Genomic DNA, 8,879 nt, shown 5'->3' with positions numbered 1-8,879 from the left:
AGTGCCTGCAAGAGACATATTTAATGACATCTTACTCTGTGTTAGTAGAGTAAGATGTGATTAAATATGTAGTGTTGCAAAATCAGTTTTACCCCGGTTTGTTTTATTCCTCGAAGCTTCCAGAGACGGCACTGGACTCAGTAGTCATTTCACAAAACCTTTATTCATCTTTATTCATCTTCATTTAAGCGTGCATCTTCTAGAAGGGAAGACGAGGCCGGTGTCCCTCTGCAAAATCTTCACCCCTTTGTTAGTTACAGCCAGCTTTATAGAAGCGACCCCATCATAAAACCCCCATGGTGTGCTGCAAACTCTGTGTGTCTGTGTGTATGCACGAGCACGTGAGTGCCTGTGTGTGCGCGTACGCGTATGCCTATGTGAGTGCACGTGAGTGAATGTATGTGCGTACCTGTGTGTATGTGTGAGTGCACGTGAGTGAGTGTGCGTGTGGATGTGTGAGTGTAACAGTTTAAGCGCTGTGTGTGTGTGTGTGTGTGTGTGTCTGCGTACGTGACTTCCTGGGGGTCATAAAAGTAACCTCACCCAAGCTACACCAAATTCCTTTAGACCACATACAAAACAGAGTTAACATATTACAAATATTGAGACCACCACTCTGCATCCACTGGGTCGTTGGCCTCTTGTTGTCTTACATTTACAGATCAGGTGGAGAGTCTCCTGCGAACCTACTTCTAAGTTATAACAATTAGGAGTTTTTATTAAAGATACAAGCATCAGCAACCCCCAACTGTAGCTTCCTGACTCCTTTTATTTATGACACCAGACCCCAGTGTCCATAAATTCCTTTCTCTCTAAACAATTACACACACTCTCAGGCCACAGCTAAACCAAACTGAAACACAGACCAATCCTTCCTTATTACTGTGATCTAAACAAATTTAACACATTACATTCTAATAATTATTTTTTTGTACTCACTGTAGTTTATGCTTTCCAGTATGCTTTCAAGGTAAATACTTTGAACTTAGCAGCTCATTTGTGCATTAGTTTGTGAACTTTATGGAGGTTTACAAAATGTAAGGTCTAAGTCATCATCCCTGAGCCTAACCTTAACCCTATGCTATTACAATATTAATTCTTTGGGTTTTTTTTAATTGTTCTCCAAAGTCTTGTTAATCAGAAAACAAAAAAAGTAATCATTCCAACATGCATAAAAACTATTCTTTCCAAAAAACATCCTTTTTTGCTTTTCTCCACAACAGTGTTATGGTTCTGCTAGTCACTGAAGGTGACTTGCCTAAAATAACCTCAGTTAATCACAGTGTGAAGTAAAGGATATGAGGTTTATGTCTTAAAAGACAAAGCGAAAGTAGATAACATAGTTACAGATGATGAATAGCAGGATCAGGAAAGCGTGTCGTTTCTGTTCGTGTCTTTCTTTTAACAAGTCAAACTTTTAAACACAACTTTGATCTTTCGCTAACCTTAGCCAAGGTAGCTCTTATCTTAAAAAATAGTGATGTCACGCTTGTGGCAGCTTTGATTGATTAGGACCTAAGCTGTTTGTTTTCCGTGATTTTAGAGATGGAAAAAATTGAAAGCTGAACACGTCAAAAGTAAACATCAGAAAAATGTTTAGTTTAGTGTAAAACAGTGAAATATTGGAGAAAATTACTTACAATTTCTGGGGTACTACTTATTGTTCAGCTGAGGATAGTTTATGTGTGTGTGTGTGTGTGTGTGTGTGTGTTTGTGTATGTACAGGACGGGGAGTCATTACAATATGTTTGGATGTGATGGAATCTCCCACTTGTTTTAGTCATCCTCTCTCCATCTCTTTCCGTCTCTCTTTCCCTCTTTTACTCTGGCTGCTAATCAGCATTTGAAAGGCAGCTTTGACAGTGAGAAAGAAAGTGAGGGGGGCACATGGAGGTGGGGATAAACGAAAGCATGAGACACAGCGAGTTAGGGGGGGAGAGCCAGCCAGAGAGAGACTGAGGCGAGGGGCTGTACAAGCATGCCTTTTATATTTACTAGTGACTGAGAGAGAGAGAGAGAGAGAGAGAGAGAGGGAGGGAGGGAGAGAAAGGGAGCAGCTGAAGGCAGAGACAACTGGTGTGCATGGCTTTCCCAAGAGGAAATGAAAAGAAAGAAGCTCAGCAAGGAGAATGAATGAGTGAGCGGGAGAGAGGAAGGGTGGGAGGGAGCATGCTGGCTGGAGAGAGAGTGAGTGAGAGAGAGAGAAAGAGATTCTCACACTGGCTGTGTCCTAATCCGAGTCCATCTCAAAGAAGCAGCGGAGCAGAGTGTTAGTGAAGTGAGTCTGAGAGCCGAGGAGAGCTACATCAGCTAGCTCACTCCACTTCGCACAAACACACACAGACACACGTTCTCCCTCTCCTTCTCGCGCTCTCGCTCTCTCCCTCTTTCACAAACACACACACACACTCTCCGTGCAACGGGAGTCCACGATGTGTCCGGCTGCACGGCCACGGCTTTTGTGAAAGTGAGGGGATTGCCGCTGCCCCTGTCCCAGCCCCCTTGGCTCACACACTCAGTGTTTGCCTGCCGTGTTTAAGCTCGAGGTGCTGGTGGAGGTGTGGAGGGAGGGGGCACTGCCAGGGCAAAGCAGGGGCACCAAAAGGGAGGAGGAGGAGAAGAAGAAGACGAAGAAGAGAAGGAGGAAGAAGAAGGAGACAAAGTGGATCAGGTCGACAGCGGTGGATTGAATGTTGGAAATGCCCGTCAGGTGAGTAGATAATGGACCTAACAACTTACAGTCAGAATGAATACACATGCATGACCACACACACACACACACACACACACACACTGATCACATTGTAAAGTTCTGTGACTAGAAGGAATAACTGTGTCTCCTTTTATTTAATAATTTGGTTTAAAATGACTGAATTTTGATCTGTTTGTTTGGTGTTTGCTATGATTTTTAAATGATTTGTACAAGATTAAATTTTATCAAACTTTTATTGTATTTTGTTAAATCTACTTCAAAAGTACTTTTCCACCCCTTTAGATGAAAGATAAGCTTGGTAGCCATGGTGATAACATTTGTAGCCAGTCTCGTTTAGGATGGGCGATAAATGTTTTAGTTGATTTCATTTATATTGCTAAATTAGTCCATCATCAGTGTGGTTGTTATTACAAAGATAGAAAAAGGACACATTGGTAAAACTGACTGTATCCTTTCAACCTTTTTTACTGGAGTCTGTTTGTACTGTGTCAGCTTGTTTAAATCTATTTAGTTAGAGAAAAGAAAAACACAGAAATATGCTTTTTTTTTAAAAGTCTAACTTTATAACATTTATTATGAATAATATTAATACACATCAAGCATACCGCTTCCCAACAAACTTCTTCATCAGTTCAGTTAAGCTGGCAGGCATTTTCACTCCAATCTTCATTTTTTCAGATAAGCCGAATAATTACGCATGTTTATGTTTTGTGCTGAGTGCACCTCTTTGCAGATTTCCTGTGCTTGAGTGTGTTTGCGCGCGTGTGTGTGTGCGTGCCATTTGAGATATGGAGGCACAGAGTGAACGGCTGCCTGCCCGTCTCCACCTGCAGAGGCAGAATTGGTCACAGTTTACTGGCTTGGTAACATTCGCTGCCTTCAGGGTGTTTGCAGCAGGTGGTCCAAATTGGCAGAATGACTGTGACAAACGCACGGTGTTCACTGCTGCTGTAAAGTAAATAACAAACTATCACAGAGTGTTTTCGTTTTTTGTTTTTTTTTCTTTTTTCATAATTTTTTTTTCTGTTATTGTGCTCAGAGGCTTGTCACTGGAAGAAAAAGTCAGATTACCAGAATAGAAAAATGCGCATTTATGAGTATGTGCGTCGACGGGCAAGTGCAAAAATGGGATTTGTTTGATTTCCTGCCAGATTCAGTTTGTAAGTCTGCACTCCTCCATATGCGGATATTTGCCTTGAGTGCTTATTTTGTATACTCTCCTTCAGCATCACTCTGAAATCAGTGGCATGTGTTTGTTATAAATTCTGCTCCGTCTCGTACGCCACCTAAAGCATCATTTGCAGCCACACCTGCTGAGATTGCAGGTGCTGCAGATAAAATCCAACCAAATAAGTACGTTCAGTGCAGACTTCCTCACTCGGGTGTCAAAATGTTACCAGCAGTTAGAAAAAAAAAAAGTTACCGTCCACACTGGTGTAATTTTTCAGTTTTTCCCCCCACTTTTAAAAAATCGGCATTAGATGAGTAAAGACTGGATCAGAACACTGACATGAAGCAGGGTCAGGCCGAGTCATTGCATGAGCACGGTACAGTTTATACCCCGACCCACTGAGCCACCAAGCTTCCCCATCCGTTTCACTTCTTGCGTGTGCGGGACGCTTTGGTCCTGACCTACCTTCGGGCCTTTTTTATTAGTCCCAGATGCAGGTTTCTTCTTCGGCTTTTGCATTCAGGGAGCTGCAGTTTATGCCAAAGGGCAACTGTGTGACAGAAGCTGACTCGGATTACTGTGTGAAAGTGGAAATGTTGGTAAGAGCCCTGTTTGAAGACTGCAGAAAAAAGAAACAGGGAAATGTGATAAAGGCTGCTCTGAGATCACCTCTTTTTCAGCTCATCAAAGATCAGGGCTGGCGTGCATTTCTGATGTTTTTCTTTGTTCGCTTTGCATAAACGATGATCACACGAGTGGATAAAATTGCTCATTTCAGAAGCGCAACAGCAGGTAGGCATTTTAGGAATTTATCTTGGTTAGTAGACAGAGGCAGGCAGCCACTTTTTTTGACTCATTGACAAGTTCTCAGGTAGACAGACACCTCGCCTCGCCTCTCCCTTCCTCTTTCTATTCCTCTCTTGATATTTTTGTCTCTCTCTGTTGCTCTCTTCCACACACAGACACACACCAACGTGGTCAGTGTGTGGCGTGTTGACAGACAGCCGCTCACACACTTCCAGCTCCCGTCGTGCGTGCGTGCCAGTGTATGTGTGAAGAGCGTTGACAGACAGTGTGTGGGTCTGTGACAGAGGGTGTCAGCGCAGTGTCAGAGAGATGTGTTTAGTGTCACACTCTGCTGACCTGATCTCCGGTCGGACTGTCCACTCCGGCCCCGCTGTGGCTCCTTACATAACCCCTGCTGTCATTCACACACCAGCCTGAAGGGATCCACCACTCTTTTGTGCGCAAACACTCGCAGACACAGTTATTTAGTGATATGCACACAATGTATGGATGTCCACGTTTGCAGACACTTTCCCTCTAGATGGAATACCAGATCAGGTGTGGGCTTCAGAGCGTAAATCCTCACTCTTTCGTGTCTTTTTCTTTACAATCTCTACTTTATAGTTTAAGTAGAACTTACGCAAAATATATCTGGAAATGTACAAAAAAAAAAAACGCATCTGTGTGGAAATATAGCATGAGCCCGGCGGGTATCCTGGTTCCCCCAAGTGTACTGCCAGACACCTACACATCTTGTTCAACGGTGCTCTGAACTCTGACATTTGCACCATGCTAATTGATGTGTCTATATTAGCATGTGGACTTCTCTGTGCTGGTGTGCAGAGCTAGAGTGTGCTTTCAAGTCCTGGTTTGAGCACACACATTGCTGTTTGTGTGTGTGTGTTGGAGAGATTGAGTGACCCTGTGTGCTGTTCTCTGGCCTGTGGTTATTTGGAGGTCAGTGCTGATGTGGTCTCTGCCTGCGGGAGTGGATTTACCATCTTCAGCCGTATAGAGAGCTGCATCCACTTGGCTGACTCTTCCACAGCGAGAGGGAGAAGTTTCTGCCTTCTCTCTCCCTTTTGGTGTTCGCTCACTATTAGCTTAGATTTTGGGAGCGCTTGAAAAAAATAGGAAACGCTGCAATATGTGGGAATGTTATCAGTATTCCCCTTACATGTGAGCACACTGACATTCTTTTTAGAAAAAGTATTTGAAGTCTCACTTTTCACCTCAAGCCTTCCCTAGCATTAATGTTGGAGCATTTAACCCCAGAATAGACTGCATTTATTATTTAACCTTGTGCTCGGGGGTTTCTGTTTGAAGCATATAAATCATAAAGGTCAAAGATGGTTAACTTAATGATGGACGGAACATTTTAACTAACTTACTTAATGCAATTTTTTTACTGCATTTTCCCCTCAGCCATATCCATGTTTTAATGTTTTGTACTCCTGTTAATACTTTGTAGTTGCTCTGGTGCACTATTTAAATATCTAGTGTATTAAATTGGAACTGAAATATTATTCCTGCCATATGCAGACTACTTTTACCAACAGGGAAGCCTAACCCTAGAACTTGTTTTTCTCCTACTGTAGGACTAAAGTATTTGAAACATAACATACTTTCATGCACTATTTGGATTATCTTGTATATGTGGTTGCTTCTATAGCAATATGACTGTAGACCTTCGGACTCAGCAGACGGCGGGTCTTTTTCATTAATTGAATTACTAAGAAAGGGATTGCATTCAGTTCGTATGATGAAAAAATAAATAAATCTGCAGAGCAATCTGCAGGGGATACATCATTTTTGCTGTAAATATGGTTTTCTGTGTAATAGTAGCTTCAGCTTCATATTTGATACAGTGCAGGTGCAGTCAAGCACTCCTTTTGTGTACACATGGGGCCAAGTCAGACGGTAATTATGACAGGCATGGATTGGATTCTGTGTATCTCCACACCGGTTAGGAGTGGACATCAAAGAGCGCTCACCAAAGCCTTCTGCAATAAAAGAGGAGAAAGACAAAGATATTGATTAGGGTGAACATTAGTAAATCTCTTTCTCTCTCCTTTTTTTTCCATCTTTTTCTTTATTTGTCTATCATTTCACTACTACTCTCCCTCTCTCTCTGACTGTCTGATTTGCCTCTATCTGCCTCTACGTATGCTCTATCCATCCCCCCATGCCTTCCCCATCCACCCCCTCTCCCTCTCCAATCATTTATTTATTGCTGATCTCTTTATTCTGTATTCGTTCAGTTTAGGGACAGTCCACGCTGTGTACGATGGTGTTTCACTCTCACGAACACACGGTGCCGTTATTATCATTCCTTTACACCCATTCCAAACACTTTTTCTTCCTCCTCATCAACGCAGAGATACCTGGGGGCGGGCGGGGTCACACTGGTCCAATCTAAGGCCATATTGATTCCATTAGATAATTAATGATCCAGCCAAGGGCCAGGGAGGAGCAAAGGAGAGGTTATAGGAGAGGGATGTGTGGTGAGGATGATGGGAGAGGCAAAATTGGTGGATGGGTGTGTGTGTGTGAGGGAGGGGTAGCTGCAGACGCCAAGGCCCTTGAGAGTTGGAGAGAACCTTGGGTTGGGAATCATCCAGAGTCGTCAAGGTCAATCGGAGCCGGAGCTCCGATACGGAAGCAGAATGCCGAGCGAGTTTGGAATATGGAATGCTGAGAGAGAGAGGAGGGAGAGAGATCTTCATGTCCAGAAGCCGCCGATTGATCAGCAGCTGAAAAATTGTACATTAAAAAGTCTTTTGACTTCCAAATCCTGAGGTCCAACCAGGGCCGTAATGCATGATAAGTAGTTTTCAGCCCTCCAACCAGAATACCAAACTTCATCTCCCCAGACACTCCAGACACTCATTTACAACTACTCAACAACATGAAAGGCAAGATAGAAAACTAGCTGCATCAAATATTCTGTTCATGTTATTTCCAACCGTGTTTTCTACATCTTCCATGATATTGAACGTTCTCGATTTGATCAAATTTTATTCACAGGAATGCTTCATCACTGTTGTACTGTGTATATACTTTACTTTTACCTTTAGACTTGGATGAATGAAGAACAGAGGAGAGCTGTCAAGAAAGCATTATCAGTTAAATTTTGATTGCACTGAAAACTGAACTGCATATGTCTTAAATGGGCCTTGAATGTTAAAACCTTTTTTTTTGTATTTAAGTGGGGGAAGCTTTTATTCAGCTGTGGGCATGAAAACGGAGGAGATCGAGAGGTTGAAAGACAACACCAGGCTTTTTACAGCTTTACAAAAATAACTTGTGAGCACATGGCAGATGAGAGCTGTCATCTTTCAGAATTTTCCATCATTTGTAAATTACAGGAATAGTTGCAAGTTCAACAAAGCTTTTGTAGGTTTACTTGATGTAAATGTGTAAAACTTTCTGCTTGGATTTAGCAGATTTTGTGAATCAGGCTCAGCCCTGATTAGCCTGACCTTCGCAATAGGCCATCGATCAGTATTTGCTCTAAAATGTACTAAAAATAATACAGTTTTTTCACTTATTTTAGGCGAAAGAAAAAAATCTAAAAGTGCAAAAAGTAACATTAAGAGCCTCTGCGTGATGCACTAGGACAGCGGCATCATACACATAATCTGTAAGACTTTCATTGAGGAGAATGAGGTTCTACTCCCATTAAGGAGTCCTTGTTTTATACTTAACTAGTTTTTTTTTTCCTGTAAGTTTTCTTTCAGCTACTGGTTGGTAACAAAAGCCATGGCTAAGACAACAAGACTCCTTGGTTAGATCTAGTTTTGGTTCTACCAGATATTTTTACATCATTTAGCGCATGAAAAAGCGCCTTCTCTATTTTCAGAGTTCCAGGGTGACGAGTCACATCTTTAGATGAGTTGATTACAGTTTTAAAACATGACAAACAAACAGAGTGAGGCAGAATTTTATTTGCCTTGACATGTAACTGAGAATGCAGTAGCTGTATGAGAACATCGTTTTTAATAGACAGCACGCACAGCGATACAGAAAGCAGCAGAGAGAGCAGGAAAGCAGCAGTAAAGACTCTCACTCTGAGCCGAAATAAAATAATTGCACTTAAGTAAGGTAATTAACACAAATAAAATAGTTTTTCGGTGCACCGCCTGAACACTCTGGGTTACACTCCCACTTTCCCACTGACTCTTGTCTCCTTATAAACACAGGGAGGTC

At 42.2% G+C, this 8,879-nt stretch overlaps 1 protein-coding gene across 2 annotated transcripts in view; it reads left to right on the top strand.

Annotated features, from left to right (window-relative positions):
- Nucleotides 1-2,035: 2,035 nt before the first annotated feature.
- npas1 (neuronal PAS domain protein 1) overlaps nt 2,036-8,879 on the top strand; it is a 36,989-nt gene continuing 30,145 nt past the window's right edge. For both annotated transcript variants that reach the window (XM_085430144.1, XM_085430143.1), the window contains exon 1: nt 2,036-2,710. The gene's annotated coding sequence lies outside the window, so the exon portion shown is untranslated. The remainder of the gene's footprint in view (nt 2,711-8,879) is intronic.

This window comes from Copadichromis virginalis, linkage group LG14, assembly GCF_057382275.1.
Source record: "Copadichromis virginalis isolate Kocher_CV1m ecotype Utaka linkage group LG14, C_Virginalis_male_GT1.1, whole genome shotgun sequence".
NCBI classification, from domain to species: Eukaryota; Metazoa; Chordata; class Actinopteri; order Cichliformes; family Cichlidae; genus Copadichromis; species Copadichromis virginalis.
This window is presented reverse-complemented; position numbering and strand designations above follow the sequence as displayed.